This window comes from Gossypium raimondii, chromosome 6, assembly GCF_025698545.1.
Source record: "Gossypium raimondii isolate GPD5lz chromosome 6, ASM2569854v1, whole genome shotgun sequence".
Lineage (NCBI taxonomy): Eukaryota > Viridiplantae > Streptophyta > Magnoliopsida > Malvales > Malvaceae > Gossypium > Gossypium raimondii.
Window position 1 is genome coordinate 1669698 of NC_068570.1, and position 17727 is coordinate 1687424.

The 17727-nt window shown below is 36.4% G+C and overlaps 2 pseudogenes; both read right to left on the reverse strand.

Moving 5' to 3' along the window:
• Positions 1 to 3162: 3162 nt before the first annotated feature.
• LOC105774506 (subtilisin-like protease SBT3) lies at positions 3163 to 10486 on the reverse strand (annotated as a pseudogene).
• A 5843-nt stretch (positions 10487 to 16329) lies between these two features.
• On the reverse strand, positions 16330 to 17727 carry LOC105774508 (uncharacterized acetyltransferase At3g50280-like; annotated as a pseudogene).

A 17727-nucleotide genomic window follows, 5' to 3' on the forward strand; every position in this document is an offset into this window, starting at 1 on the left:
TCTTGTCTGCAGGTACTAGGCGCGTGGAGGATGGCGTGCGGTGGTGGTGGCGTGCGTGGTGGCAGCTAGGAGCGGCGGCTAAAGGCATAGGGGGCTAGGGTTTTTTTTTTGTTTAGATGTTAGGTTAATTGGGCTAGGGTTAGGCATTTTTGTATTGGGCTTAGGTCTTGTAATTGAATTGGGTTTAATTCTGGGCCTTAGGTTTGGATGTGGGTATGTGGTTTATTTTTGTTTTGGGTTTGGGTGTTAAGTTTGGGGTCTTATTAGGCCCCCGGCTAAATTGAGCTTGTACAGCTGCCCCGCTTTGCTCATTGTCAAGTAACAGGAATAGAGCAAAGACTTTTAAGAAAGACCAATTTTGCCCGGTCTCGCCGAGTCTTGACTTCTTTTGGTGCTTCTCTTCTTCAAGTAGCATCGTTTTAACCCACTGTCACTTCAGGGAGATGAGACTTGCTATTTTAGTCTGCTCTACTGCAACTTCAAGGACATAAGACTTGTTATAGTAGATTTAATCCAACCTACTGTAACCTCAGAGGTGTAGGATTCATCGTTTTAATCCGCTCCACTATAACGTCAGGGAGATAGAATTAATAGCTTCAATTTGCTCCACGCAACTTCAGGGGTATAAAATCAAACAATTTAGGAAACGAAACATCGCAATCAATAGCTCCCCCTCAGCACAAATCTCACTCTACTAAACTTAACTTAGAACATAGCATAGTACATTTAACTAACAATAATGTGTCTAGAATTCACATTAACAATAAAAATATTATATTATATCTAAGTAAGCAGCAAATAAGGTAAAGTACAACAAGGTAAACATCCACCATATAGTTCTATATATCAGTTCTAATATCACAGAAGTACTAGCATCACCTTATCAGTATCATCATCTCAAGATTTTACAGACCAGTCAAATATAAAAGTTCAAAAGAAATAAATCATCGCCATAGCAAAATCAGGATCATCTTCAATATCATAAACATCTTCATCAAATGTAAGTAGTTTCCTTGATAGCTTCAAAAGGACATATACTTCCCATATAGAATATAGACTTATAGCGGCAACCATAGAGCACCATCACTCAACATAGCTTCAACTTCATCTACTTTTACTCCCTCTTTTTGTTCAACAAATTTGCCAATCAAAATGCCAAAGATCGTTACTCTCTTGATTGAAACAAGGCTAAACAAATATTGAAGAATATGAAGATTAAAACAAGTCAATCCAATCAAGAGTACAAGACTATTGGACTGAGTGAACAGCTGTGCAAGAATCACTTGCGTTGTAGATTATTTTGAAATGTTATCTCCCTCTCACAAGTCTACTAAATGGCTCTTATCTGAGCTCGCATTTTAGCAATTATACGATTATGAGACTCAATAGATTATGTCAGATAATCAATTATCTTTCTATTGAATTCTTTAATATTGCTCGAAGTGCTAGTGGGAGAGGGCACTTTAGCCTCCCTGCAATAGTTGTTGCTTCATCTGTTTGATTAGCTCCCTCTTCAATTACTTGCTTAGTTTTCTCTGCAGTAACATGCTTACCCTCCAACCACTTTAGAGAAAACTTAAACTCTCAAGAACAGTTCTCTCACATCTTTCCGTAATTTTCATAATATTTGGATTTTGCAATGTTAGTACTTGAAAAATCAAAGATGAAAAAGTTAAGAGATCTCTAGTATGTACCTTCTCAGCATGACCAATTACCCGATGGAATACCTATTGAGTCACATCAAACTCAATCATCTCGACTGCCTTTTTGACCAATACGATAATTCTTGGAGTGAGAGAATTGTTTAATAAATTTTCTTATATTTTTATAATTTTTTTATAATTCTAGGATGAATCTAAACAAAGAGGTGTCTAAATTATTTAAATTCATTGTGTATTTATTTAAAAATAATTTTTATTTTTGATGACATGAAACCCAGATCAGCTATCGGATTACAGTAAGGCTGATTGAAAGTGGGGTTTGTTTTTTTGAAGGAAGAACGTAACGGAATAAAGTTTTTCAGCTTTCAATTCAAGCTATGTTGAGAAATAGGAACCATAAATTGTAGCTAACATCCACTTCAATGATTTTTTATTGGATAATAAATGGTTTCATATCTATAAAAGGAATGTTCTTTACAACTGAAAATAACATGAATTTCAGATATTTTACATTATCTCAAGATCTTAATGGGTATGAAATTTGAATTTTCAAATACCCAATGCAGAGTATGGGAATCACATTAGTTAATTACTAAAAAGCATTTTATATTTTTATTCAAAGAAATTAATACATTAGAAATTTTTTATTTTTATTAAAATTATTACTAAAGAGTATTTTATATTTTTATTTTACTTTAATTTGACAATTAAGTCTATTTTGTACTTAAACTATATAGAAATTTAATGATGTGACATTTTGAGATTGTGTCATCATTATCTTTTGAGTATTTTTAATAATTAGATTTGTGGTTGAATATGTTAGATCACTGATTCTCGATTCAACAAGTTGAACCGGTTTGATCGTCAGACCAACAATAATTATATTGTTCCATCTTTTAATATCAAATTATGTTGGTAGTTCTTGTAATATAGTTAATTTATTATAATTTAATTGCTTCTAATTTTTATATTTTCTAAATTTTGAAATTTTAACCTCAATTCAAACTATAAAATTTATTAGCTTAGAATATGATATTAGTGGTTTACTATTTGTAAGTTGGGGTGAGATTAAAATTTTAATTATGCTCTCTAAAATTTAGTGTTATGTTGCGATAATATATTTGTTGCATTAAATATTGGTGAGAATAGAATTTAACTTAACAAAATTAGAGGCTATTGTTTAGAGAAGATTGAAATTTTAAAATTAAAAAGAATAGAGACTAAAAATAATTAAATTAAAGTATAAAGTTAAATTCAGAAGGACAATTTTTTTTATGAATAGCTGGAAAGATATGAAATTATTCAATAATCATACATAAATATTGACTTGATAAAGCACATGCAGACATGCAACAACCATAAAGCTCTAAAATTGTTTTCAATTTCTTCTTTGTTATAGTAAAATGTACGTTTGGAACCGTACAAAAACCGACAAGTTGAATTAAAGTTCAGGGAAAAATGACCATAAAAAATGAAGATTAAAAAAGAAAAAACAGTGGGAGTTTTGTCATTTTTCAATTTTGTAGCTTGTGGCAACTATTGGACTTGTAACAACATGTTTCTTTCCACTATCTTCCCATGTGAGATAACCAAATACCACAGCATCGGCCAATTGTTTTGGACCTTCAATTCTCAGCTTGAAGCTTTTCTTCTCGTATTTTGTCTTGAAAACCAATGTGTCTGGTTCCACTGTTACCTTAAGTCCAGTAAGCGGTGTCACATTTGCTTTGTAAGTCGACCTTTCATATCCAACATTGGTCACGGTTCTTCGAAACTCCATCATGGTCGTCGAGTTCGGTTCCGCAAACCAGTCATTGAAAAATGCTATGAAAGAAGGGTAATTGAGATCGAGAGAAGGGTTGGAACAGTTGTTTGATGTTGTTCTCGTGATGGTTTTTATTTGTTTTTGTGTGAAATTTAGTCCACAAAGAAGGTCGATGTAATCTTGAACCGTAGCATCGTATATAAGTCCGGGATTTAAAGCTTTGTTAGGATTGACATGTCCAGCTCCCATGGCTAAAGGATCTGCCGGTTGGAGACTTCTGCCTATATCCTTTATTGGATTACCGGTGTTATCGATTTGATCGGATGTTGTCATCAAAGCCGATCGAATGGCGGCCGGGCTCCAATTAGGATAAACAGCTTTTAAAAGTGCTCCTATACCCGAGACATTGTTGAAAGTCGGATCAAAGCAACATGTGGTGACATGGTTGGTCGTCGAGCTTGGTGATAATGCTTGGTGTGCAAGATGAAGGCGAACCGGATGAAGCAATCAACTTTGGATGTTTTGTTCTTTTGTAATTTAGTTTAGTTCAACTTTAACTAGTTTCCAAAGTTAGTTGGATTAAGTTTGTGATTGGATTGATGATGTAAAAGGCGATATGTCACTTATTTTGTATTTGACTTAAGCTTGTATTAGTTTAGTTTAAGTGGGAGCAGTTATGTCATTAGGTAATCTGTCAAATGAATCAAATTTGTAACTCTTTTATATATTCAAATTTTGAATGAAAAAAAAGGTAATGTTCGAGTTACAATTTCTTTGAGTATTCAATTTTGTTCACTGTTTTTGCTTTGCTTTGTTTTCTTTTGCTTGATACTTCTTGCTTCAGCTTTTGCAAATTCATTTTGCAACTTTGTTTTCTTTTTTTCACGCCATTGTTCCAACAAATGGTATCATGAGCCCGAGTCTTTGAGGGCCTTTGTATGCAATCTGTTGTGTTCAAATCAAAACCAACAACAAGTTCAAAATTTGGTAAGATCAAGCATCTGGATTCATCTAGCAGGATGAGTTTCACTCCACCACCTCCATCTGTGTTCTTTGGAGAAAACTATCACATTTGGATAGTTAAAATGAAGACTTACCTCCGGGCACATGATCTCCGGAGTGTGATCGAGAATGATCTTGAACCACCTCCATTGAGAGCCAATCCCACTATTGCATGAGATGAGGCAACATCTTGAGGAACGAGCTAGAAGCACAAGGCTATGGCTGTCTGCAGAGTGGAGTGTCTGATGTGATATTCACACGCATCATGGCATGTGACACACCTAAGCAGGCTTGGGACAAGCTGAAGGAGGAGTTCATGGGGACTGACAAGACAAGGCAACAGCAGGTGATCAACCTCAGGAGAGACTTTGAAAATTTGAGGATGAGGGAGTCTGAGACCATCAAGCAGTACTCAGACAGGATAATGGCCATTGTCAACAGCATTAGGCTCCTGGGAGTGAACTTCACAGAGAGCAGAGTTGTTGAAAAAGTCATTACAACTCTCCCTGAGAAATTTGAGTCAAAAATCTCTTCACTTGAGGACTCGAGGGATTTATCAGCCATTTCATTGTCTGAGCTGATAAACTCCCTATATGCACTTGAGCAAAGGAGGGCAAATAGGCAGGAGGAGAATCTTGAAGCTGCCTTCCAGGCTAAAGCCAGTGAAGGCTCGAGTGTGAGTGCAAAAGGCAAGAAGCCTTGGCACAACAAAAGGGTCAAGTCAGGAAGAGATGAAGCAAAAAGGGTGTTCCCACCATGTGTTCATTGCAAGAAGACAACACATTCAGAAAAGTATTGCTGGTTTAGGCCAGATATTCAGTGTAGAAAGTGTAAGCAGTTTGGCCATGTGGAGAAGGTGTGCAAGGGCAAACCAAGGGAGGCTGCTCTGCAACAAGCTAGACCTGCTGAGGACATTCAAGCTCAGGAGGAGCATGTGTTCACAGCAACTTGTTTTGTTGGCACAACCAAGGCCAAGCAATGATTGGCTACTAGGCGGTGGTTGCTCACACCATATGGCTGCAGATGAGAAGTCATTTAAGGGCCTAGATGAAGCTTCCACTCGAGGATTAGAATTGGAGATGGCGGTGATTGAGGCTAAAGGCAAGGGCAATGTGTTGATAAGCACTTGGTTCGTAATAAGTCGATCTCGGATGTGTTTTTGTACCGACTTAGACCGAATCGCTTAGTGTTGGCCAATTAGTTGAAAAGGGCTATACATTGGTTTTTAAGGATGGTTGCTGTATTGTTCAAGACATGAATGGTCTGGAGTTAGTCACTGTCTCTATGACTGATAGGTGCTTCATGCTGGATGTTAGCCAAATAAAAAGAAAGGCATACACCAGCCTTGTTGAAAGCACTGACTTGTGGCATAGGAGACTAGGCCATGCAAATTTCAGATCCATCGATCTGCTACATAGGCTGAATTTGGTTGATGACATTTTAAAAATTGAAGTTAGTGGGAATGTTTGTGAAGTTTGTCAGCTTGGTAAGCAGGCTAGACTGCCTTTTTCTGCTGACAGTGCTTGGAGAGCTCAGAACAAGCTCGAATTGGTGCACTCTGATGTTTGTGGCCCTATGAGAACACCTTCAATCAGTGAGAACAGGTACTTTGCCCTGTTTATAGATGATTTAACAAGGTTGTGCTGGGTCTACTTCTTGAAGCAAAAGTCAGAAGTGTTTGAGGCCTTCTGCAAATTCAAGGCATATCTTTGAAAATCGGTCAGTGCAAAATTAGAGCCTTGAGGATGATAATGGCTCAATATGTGTCGAGAGATTTGAAGCTTTGTGATAGTCTTTGGATTCACCATCACTCACAACATCTATACTCCTCAACAGAATGGAGTTTGTGAGAGGAAAAATAGATCTGTCTTGAATATGGCTAGGTGTCTATTATTTCAAGGCAAGCTTCAAGCCGGTTTTGGGTGTGGCGGTCAACACCTCAGTGTATCTGCTCAATAGACTGCCAACTCGAGCAGTCAAGGATAAAACACCTTTTGAGGCTTGGCATGGAGTCAAACCTATGGTAACACATTTAAAAGTGTTTGGCTGTATATGTTATGCTCTTATTCCAGTAGAGAAGAGGACCAAGCTCGAGAGCAGGGCTACTCCAGGAATCTTTGTTGGCTACAGCAACAACAAGAAGGGTTATAGAGTGTATGATCCTACAGCAAAGAAGGTCTTAGTCAGCAGGAATGTAAAGTTTGATGAAGAAAAAGTGTGGAATTGGAATGGTGTTGAAGCTGACATGTCTGAAATGGACCAGTTGGACTTGGTTGATGAACCTATAGAAGAGGGACCAAGTGAAGATGCTGTAGATGACATACCAGTGAGGGGCACCAGGACTTTGGCTGATGTCTATCAGAGGTGCAATGTTGCTGTGATTGAGCCCTCAGACTTTGAAGAGGCTGCCAAGGACAGAAGCTGGATGAAAGCTATGGAAGATGAGTTAGAAATGATCAACAAAAATCAGACTTGAGAGTTGGTGAGCAGACCAGAACACAAGAAGGTCATTGGAGTTAAATGGGTGTACCGGGCCAAGTACAATGCTGATGGCTCACTGAACAAGCACAAGGCCGGGCTTGTGGTGAAGGGCTACTGATCAAGAGATGGTGTGGACTACTTGGAGACTTTTGCTCCAAAGGGCAAGATCGATACAATTAAGTCATTGCTTGCTTTAGCATTTCGTAAAGCAGTGGAGAGTTCACCAATTGGATGTCAAATCAGCATTCCTAAATGGTTTTCTCAAGGAGGAGATCTTCATTGAGCAACTGAAGGTTTTGAAGTTCTTGGACATGAAGACAAAGTGTACAAGTTAAGAAAGGCCCTCTATGGCTCAAACAGCACCAAGGGCCCTGGTATGATGAGTTGATGCTTATCGACCAAGCTTGGATTTGTGAAGAGCCTTAGTGAACCTACTCGTATGTTAAGAGGTCGAATTTGAAACCTTGCTGATTGTCTCCTTGTATGTGGATGACTTGTTAGTGATGGGGAGCAAAGTTGAGCTCATTGATGAGTTCAAGGTCCAAATGCAGCAAGTGTTTGAGATGACAGACTTGGGGATCATGACTTACTTCCTTGGCATGGAAGTTCACCAGTCTGATCGAGGTATCTTCATCAGCCAACACTCATTTGCTTTGAAGATCCTAGACAAATTTTGCATGCATAATCAGAAGCGATCAACACACTGTGGCTCAAGGTGAAAAATTGACCAAAGAATGGTGATCAAGAAAGGGTTGATGAGAGGCATTATCGAAGCCTAGTAGGTTGCTTGTTGTATCTAATGACAACTAGGCGGACATTATGTTTGGTGTTAGTCGCTATCAAGGTTCATGCATTGCTGTAATGAGGCGCATTTGAAGGCTGCCAAAAGGGTTCTTAGATACATCAAAGGCACAGCTAACTTTGGTGTAATGTTTGAAAGTGGGAAGGAACTGAAATTAGAAGGTTACTCTGATAGTGATTGGGCAGGATCCCTCGATGACATGAAGAGTACCTCTGGATACTTCTTCACACTTGGATCGGGCATGTTTTGCTGGAGTTCAAAGAAGCAACAAACTGTTGCTCAGTCCACAGCTGAAGCAGAGTACATTGCAGCAGCAGCAGCAGTCAATCAGGCCATTTGGCTCAGGAAATTGCTTCAGGACCTTAATGAAACACAAGTCAAGCAATCAAATTTGGGTGGACAATCAATCGTGCATTGCTATAGCTAAGAACCCCGTGTTTCATGGGAAAACTAAACATTTTAAGATAAAGTTACACTTTGTTCGAGAGGCTGAACAAACAAAAGAGATCAGCCTTGTTCATTGTAGCTCAGGGGCACAATTAGCTGATATGTTGACTAAGCCCTTAGGAGCTGCTAGGTTTGAGGTATTGAGAAATGGAATTGGTATGTGTTGCTTACAGTCCAAGGAGGAGTGTTGAAAGCTGGACTGCAAAGCAACATGTGGCAGCAGACATGGTTGGTCGTCGAGCTTGGTGATAATGCTTGGTGTGCAAGACCAAGTGAACCGGATGAAGCAATCAACTTTGGATGTTTTGTTCTTTTGTAATTTAGTTTAGTTCAACTTTAACTAGTTTCCAAAGTTAGTTGGATTAAGTTTGTGATTGGATTGATGATGTAAAAGTCGATATGTCACTTATTTTGTATTTGACTTAAGCTTGTATTAGTTTAGTTTAAGTGGGAGCAGTTATGTCATTAGGTAATCGTCAAATGAATCAAATTTGTAACTCTTTATATATTCAAATTTTGAATGAAAAAAAAGGTAATGTTCGATTACAATTTCTTTGAGTATTCAATTTTGTTCACTGCTTTTGCTTTGCTTTGTTTTCTTTTGCTTCGATACTTCTTGCTTCAGTTTTGCAAATTCTGTTTTGCAACTTTGTTTTCTTTTTGCTGCTGCTATTGTTCCAACAGACATGGGGACATGCCATGGATGTTCCCCAGAGTAAATTGAATTTTGAGTACATAAGGTCATCATTTACACTAGCTGCTTCAAGATTTGGAGGCCATACAGCTAGGACTGAGTCACCAGGGGCCATAATATCAGGCTTTAAAACTGACGGACAACTATAAGATGGACTTCGAGATGTATAGCTAGTGACCTTCGGTGATGGCTCAACACCAAGGATAGTTTTTTTAAACACAATGCTGGCTTTTGGGTCAGTGTTGGTTTTAATGAAATCCACAACGGTGGCACCATCTTTTTCTTGCAAGAAAATAGCTGGAAATGAGCTTTTGAGGTGATCATAAACGTCGCTGCTATTCGATATGAAGACACCGGTGACGTTTCCAGCCAAATTGATGTTGTTAAATTGGTCGTTGAGTGAATCTTCCGTGTATGGATCTTGACACACGATGATCTTGTGTTTGATTGTTTCCAATTCAGTTGTCTCATCACATTTATCCATGAAAACTATTGGGAATTCTGTTGATGACGAAAAATTCCCTGCATATTGAGCTAAGCCATTGACTGACAATTTGTTACCGAGGCTCAACGTCGCACTGCAGTCACAGTCCATGGTACCGGCGGCGACGGTTATGACCCAAGGTATTCCGTTGTTTAAAGTCTCTACATCTGGTCCATCATTGCCTGCAGATGTGGAAACGAAAATGTTCTTCTCAATGGCAGCAAATGTGGCAATTGCAACGGGGTCTTCGTATAACTCAACCTGGCTCCAGCTTAACGACAACGAAAGAACGTCGACGCCATCAGTAATGGCTTGATCAATGGCTGCAATTACATCAGTGGTGTAAGATCCTTCTTCCCATAGAGCTTTATACATGGCTACACGAGCCATTGGGGCTATTCCTCTAGCAGTCCCCCGTGCATAGCCGAAGTACGATGCAACTTTCACATAAGTTCCAGCAACAGTTGTGGACGTATGGGTACCATGTCCTTCAGTGTCTCATGTGGAATTCATTGAGATGGTGATATTGGGTTTATGAGCAATGAGACCTTTATTGAAAAATCGAGCACCAATGAGCTTTTTGTTGCACATTGAGGAATTGAACTGGGTACCACTTTCACATTCCCCTTTCCATCTTGATGGAACATCACTCATCCCATCATCATTAAAGCTTTCGCTTTCCGGCCAAACCCCGGTATCAATCACCCCGATGATGACGTCTTTGCCGAACCTCGACACCGGCCACACACCGGTACCAGAATTCAAGCCAAGGAATTTGAAAGAATGCGTGGTATCGACCTTTACAACTCTATCTTGAACCGATGAAACATACCCCGGTGTGTTTTTCAAGGACTCAAGCTCTGCAGGTGTGAGACTTGCACTAAAACCTTGAATAACATGGTTATAAGTATAGATAAGTTTAGAAAAAGGAATGGTTGGGTTGGTTTCAGCTTTGGGTTTGGCTGAAACAGATGAAAGAGTGGCCAAATACCAGGTGTGCTGGTTAGAGAGCTTTGGGCATGGCAGAAATGTCCATATGGACAATATAATTGTCAGATTTTGCTAATTTGATAAACACAAACAAGACACAAAAAGAAACCCACCAATAAACATACAGGTGTTTGGCAATATCAGCTGCCATGGCAATGAATTATGAGATATTTTTGCTTTTGAGGATTCTCATGAATTTGGCAAAGCTTATATAGGGAATTGGTAAAGTTTGGGAACAAGAAATCTTTGCTGTTAAGTAATTTCACTGTGTCTGACTGGGATCCAAGTAATGTGGTTTTGGGATTCATCCATAATTAATCGAAATAAAATATGATTAAAGCAAGTATATAGTGCCGATTTAATTAAGACGATTCGATTTCATCCTCTAATATCCTTCCTTTTGTTAAAAGATTAGAGGGTAGTGGAGAAGGAATGGGGCATCCTATTTTGCTTCCATAAGGACCACATAGCACTATTAAAGGATGCCAAAAGAAGAAAGAAGAGGTTGAGGTGAATTTTTCGCCTATCCACTGTGACATTACATCTCCTAGCTTTTAAATTTAAACTCTAAATTTATTTTTTATATATATTTATACACTTTTAATAAAAGCAGATCACTATCGTATACACATTTCAATCACATCATCTTTACGATTTATCATAATTAATAGATTAAACATTGAAATTCAAATCACTATCGTATACACATTTCAATCACATCATCTTTACGACTTATCATAATTAATAGATTAAACATTGAAATTCAAATCACTATCGTATACACATTTCAATCACATCATCTTTACTACTTATCATAATTAATAGATTAAACATTGAAATTCAACTGTGAATGATGTTTTAATTCTGTTTTGATGATTTCTAGATCTAAATAAAACACCAATAATTATTATAGTAGGATAAAAAAAAACACCAATGATTATGGTACCTAAAATAAAAGATAAAAGGACACCAATGATTGTAGGTCATAGGGCCCCCGCCATGATCAAGTTCACAATGAAACAAATCCTATATCACTCAAGCAGATATGGGCTTGTTTCCATGAAAAAGACGTGGAGAATTTATAGGATTATCGAGAGAGAAATTCTTACAAGTGACAATGGATTATCTTTTTATCTAAATCTTGTTGTCCCTAAAATCATTTTGTTACTTGTTTTAAGATTTTTGAAGTCTCGCAATTACATTAAATGTTAACTAAAATCAGAGATGAAGTTAGAATATTTTTAAAAGGATTAAAATTAAATTATAATTTTTATGATGATAAAAATTTAATTTTATTATTTTAATATTTTATATTTTATAATTTTTACTTATACTAATTTAAAATTTTTATTCAATATAAAATTTTCTATTTTAGAAGAATAAAGGCCCTAGCTAAGCCCTAACTAAACTCAATATTAAATTAGATCAAATTTTTAGAAAAAAGATTCTCTCGCAACTCAAATTTGAAATTTTATATAACACATATCAAATTTTATAGTGAATAATTTGATTCAGTCTAAGTCACTTCATGTCATGATATCTTTTTTGTTGATAGGTTTACTTCGTACATCTGATTTGATGACTCTCATTTTCAAATCAAAGGACAAAATACTTGAAATACAATCTAAAATATGATTAAAGAAAAGGGGCTACAAATGATGAGGCCACCCTAACGAGATTGTTAGCTGCCCTATTTACTGTCCGTCGAGTTCATTGGAAGGACATAACCAAACTCAGAAAGATAATGAGTGTGCAAATTCAAAGCATTTAGAACATCTAAGCAATATGACTCTAGAATAATATAGCCTTTCTGCAGGTCCTTGAGCCACGATAACGCTTCCTTGATAGACATAGCCTCTGCAATACGGGGCTCGACCAAGTACTCAATCTGACACTGCATCCCATGTATAAACACCCCATGATCATCACGCAAGAGCGCCGCTAAACCCATGTTTCCAGTCTCGTGAAAACATATCGTCTCTGTATTACACTTCAACCAACCAGCAGCTGGTCTCGACCAATGCTGCACAACAACAGCTCGAGCCAGCGGCCCAGATACGACACATTCAATTGTTCTTTGTGCTACCCTCTATTCTTCCAAATATCGATCAGCAAAGGCCGCAACCTGTGAAGCAGTGGATTGTTCATTTTTCCAACAAAGTCGATTCCGGAAGAACCACATGGTAGACAACAAAGTAAGTGCCCTCTCCATCAGGGCCGACCCAGCGTGTGTTAAAAAGTGCTCAATAAGGGCAGTAACAGAAGTGTGTTGGATAAAAATATCAGAATAGTGCCACACCTCAACAGCTCGATGGCATTCAAGGTAAACATAATGGATCAACAGTACAACCTTCTCCAACAAGCGGGCCTTACACGGGAGGAAATTCCATTTAATATTGAAAACTTATAGTTGAAATGTATTGATGGTTAAGGAGGTGGATTTCAAATTTATTAATAACTGTGCATAGATTTCTATTCCATTTTATTTTTATATTTTAGTATCGACTAAGAAATTTTTTTTTTGAGAATTGCATTGATAATGAAACAGCATGTACTAATAATAACTTTTTCAGATAAAATTTTTAGGAGATCGAAATTAAATTGTATGTTTTACGGTAGTAAAATGTAATTTAATTATTTTAATATCTATATCTTTATAATTTTAAATGATTAAATCAAATTTTTATCATTTTATGGCGTAAAGTATAATTTTACTTTTACTAATTTAATTTTTTATAAATTTTAAAATAACCTAAATGAAAAAATTTTCATTTTAACTACACTCTGAACTTTTTCAAAGAAACTAACAAGAAAAATCAAGCGAAAGATAAAGAGAACTTGTATTTTCTTTGTTTGATTATTTACAGTGCTCTATTTATAAGCCATTTCATTCAATTAGTACAAATAATAGTAAATGAAGACTTATTCCCACGAATTAATGGGAGTTTTGTCTCATAAATTGATTGGGGGGTTATGGAGTTTTGGACATACACAATTAATTAATAGGATTTATAACACATGGAAAATTGTAGTCATATTTAATGTTATCCTATAATGAGCATTGTTCCTCACATTCTTTTCTATATTGAAAAAACCTTCCTTTTTTTCTCCTTTTATAACTTTCCTTTGATGGGATATGGCAATAAAGAAAACCAACATGGTAATTGTGTATTCGTTGGTCACTAATAGCAATCTTTTCATCATTAGGGTTTGTTCCACAACAAACCATGTGAGCCCATGTTGGAAGAATATATGCTCAACGAATGCCTCTTCTTTGTTTTTCGTTTTACTTTTCCTTTTTGTCGATGGTAAGGCTTTGATAGATATTTTTGCTACTTCATATAGTTTAAAGGGATAGTTGTATAAAATATTCTCTAATTGAATTTACAAAATATGTTATTGTATTAATGGTTTCTTTTCGTTAAGCTAGCAATTAATTTAGTTAACGAGTTTGAACTTGACTTAGAGCATATCTAAAGCACGTGGATTATACTTCATTTAGACTTAAAGTCATTAATTGCTTGAACTGTTTAAGTTGAATGGAGCTGTTTGGTTCCAATGGCCACTACAGCTTTGGTTTACAAAGTCTAATTTCTCTACATTTGCACAACCTAACTCAATTAGTAGTTCCACTATCTTTAGTTCACAATACAACAAATGAATCACATTCTATCACTCCCCAGGTATAGAGACCTCACATTTGTATCTAAAGACTAGAACAGTCACCTCTAAATTCTCTCGTTAAGAATTTAGACAATAAACACAACTTGTTTACACTTCAATTGCTCTCACATATGTTCCTCAATGAATAGATAGATGCTCTCAATATTTTATACATAAACCTATATAAGTCTCTCAAATCTATAGACATTCGAGACTTGCTAATATACTAGAGATCAACTACAATTCAATCTCTATTAAACAACAACATACAATATCTTAATAAAGTCCAATATAAGTAGAAATCTTGGAGATATGTCTTTAATGTAGTCTAGATCCAATCCCTATATTTCAAGGGATTCAATTGTTTGATCCAATCCGATCAAATCTTCAATGATTTCTTGCTCAACAGGATGAATCTTCAAATATGGACCAACACACATCCACAAAACCATTTAAGTTAGGTCCAGTGATTTGGTTGAAAAGTTTTCCAACTCCAAATAAGACAAGTTATGTTGTTTGTCAAAGTGCTTGACTTCAGTGATCAGTTCCGCTACACTTGCCTCAATAATAAAACATTTATCAAGGTTGATCAAGCCTTACACATTTATGACACAAATCCATCTTCACAAAGTAAGCTTTACTCCATCATGATCTGCCCAAATCTCATCAAATTGATTGTCCTAAATATAAGGATACAAAAGATTATAAAGTCACCCCTATATTCTTGGATTGCATATTGCAATATACGTAGATCACATAAGAATTCTTGAAAAGTAATTTTACTTGATTCAATCTCTTGTCTAATGGTAAACATGAGATTGATTGCACAAAATCCTTGAAAAGAGACAATCAAATCATCAAAATATTTTAGTTAAACATGCCAACAAATAAAGCAAATTGTGTGACTAACACAATGTTAACCGAAGTGAGCACTTCCATCAACCACTTTCAAAACTTGCCTCAATAATCTCCCCTTCGACATTTTTAACTAAAAACCATGTAGTAAATTCTTACGGCAATAAATGCAACACGAGCATCAGCAACAACAAGTTCAAACTCCCCCTCAAACTCAAACTTATTCTCTCCCTTTTTCTGGACAAAAATCCAATAAAACTTCGGGCAATTGCAATTGAAGAAGCATCTTCATAAGCTGAAGTTTTATCACACAAAGCAATAACATGTAGACAGTATCATGAACAAACAAAACAAATAATAACAAGCATGGAAAAGAAAAACTCCCCTTAGTAATACTATCAACACACTCCCCTCAATAAATATAAATTTTTAATGTATACTCAATAGTAACATATATTAAAAATGTTATAAATAAATATATATATATATTCAACAAAAATCTAGACGGTCTATTGTATATTTAACATTAGTACTTAGTAGATGTTAATGTATCAATACATGCATTATAATATCATGGAAAATGTACTTGCAAATATTGAAGAAGGTAGATGAAGATTGCAGAATATTTAAAAGATAATAGCTAGAAGAAAATGACAGTGTTCATGGAAAGATGCTGAATAAACTTACTCTACTTGCTCTGGTGTGAAGGTATATATACACGAATTTCAGCCTCTCCCACCTTTGCCATTATTATTCACTCATACATTGCATTGTTCCATCATATCCAAATAGCCTTTTGCCTTGTTTCATCATCTCAACCAAAAGCTTTGTTTCATCAGATAAACTCTGCCTTTTTCCAGCCTCTCACGCATGCACGAAAAAGTTGTATTTTTCAGTCTTCATGTACTTCCCTTAACTGTTTTATGCAGGCGTGCTTTCCTTCATTGATACATACAGGCACGCAAGGTACATTAACTAAAGTCGGCACTTTGGGGGACCGACTTCACCTCTCTTAATTCTCTGCACTAATTTCTTTTATGGATTTTCATTGTATTATCTTTCTTTTTGATATTTTGATTATTTGCAATGTTTTATATGGATTAATTTTATGCAATTTTCAACGTTCAACTTTTGGATTTAGTATTTATATTTTAATTTGATGAATTTTAATTTTAAAAATTTTGAATTGATTAATTTTAGTTTTCAAGAAAAATTTCGTTCGATTAAATTGTGTTATTATTCTTGTACTATATTTAAGTTATAGTTTTAGTTCTTATTCTCCAATTAGATCTTAGTCTTTATAATTTTCGAATTTCAAAATTTTAATATTAATGCAAACTATAGTCATAATTGACTTTTTTATGAGTAATACTTAAAATAATAAGTTAAAAAAATATTACATATATGATGATATGATTATCATATCAGAATTTAAAAATAACAAAGGTTAACTTAAACAGTAACATTAAACATAAAACAGGGGTTTGACCAAAGCAAAAACATGAAACACGGAACAAACAACATCAAATGGGTGCAGAAACAGCAGCCATGAACTCTTCATCTGATTCAAGAGCATTCATTGAAAATGGTGGAAGGCAAATCTCCATGTCAACACTCCCTTCTCCTTCACGGCCTGGATACGGTGAAATTTTACCATCAAACTTATTACCATATCCACTTCGAAGCGTAAGTGCTTTCCCTAACCCAAACTCGTTTCCATACATATTGAACCTTGGCGAGCTTCCAATAATCAGACTTCGTGCATATAAATGTGGCGAACTCTGGTAAACGAAAGGTGATTGAAGCCAATCTTTGACAAAACCACGCACTGATTTGTCTGTATGGTTAACCACGGCTTGGTTCAATTTCCAAGCAGCCCAACCGAGACCATGTTCAAGCAGTTCACCAGCTGTGGTCATTGCTGTCACGGTTTGAAACGAGTTCGCAAAGTAATTAGGGGATAATGGTGGTTCAAGTCTTGACCTATTGTTTATAGCCAATGTGCAACGAGTAACAATCTCACATGGTAAACGACGAGCTCTTGTTATGGACCTCCATACAAATGCAGATAAAGACTTTTGGTGGTGTTAGATTCTGTGTTAGCCTTTTCTTTGAGCTTTGCAATGGACTCGGCTGAGAAATGTAATATTCTCTCCAAAACATGGGGTGTTTCAAATCTGGTGATGAACTCATCTTGGTGAGTGAAAGGAAGGATAAGCAATGGGCCATTATTACCCTCTGGAAACCATCTCTCCAACACGGGGGAGCTTGAGATTTTTATATTAGTATCTCCTTGTGCTTGAAATATTTCAGACAAGACAATGTGTTGAAGAAATGCCAAAAAGTGGTTCCATCGGCAATAACATGGTTCATAGAACAACCTATGAAGACTTCATCTATCAACTCGGTGACCTGAATCGATAACAAAGGCCTGGTGTGACCTTCATAGTTGATTGCTCGATCATGGTCAAAGAACGCTTGAACTACCAACGGAACATAAGTAGGGGAAACAATGTCGTACACCGACATATCAACAGCGGCATGTATAAATTTGGCTCCAGGGCTGTTGTTGCAATCGACACAGACGAAATGAGACTTTGGGTTTTGTTCTATTTTTGTTGCAAAGCGACCTGCTAAGGGATAGAAGTGAACGAGGGTGATGGAAAGGGATCGCTTAAGCCTCACCAAGACATTGTTGATCAAGTTTTGTTCACAATAATCCCCTGATGCTGGTTTGGTAAAAAGAAGACCCTTTTGGATGTAGTGTACGGAAAGCATGACAAGATCTCATGTTGAGAGATAAAAGGGCTGTTTTGATTCTTCAGAAACATGTTGTGGTGTAACAAAACATTCTGAGATGATTCGAACTGTTGATGAATCCAT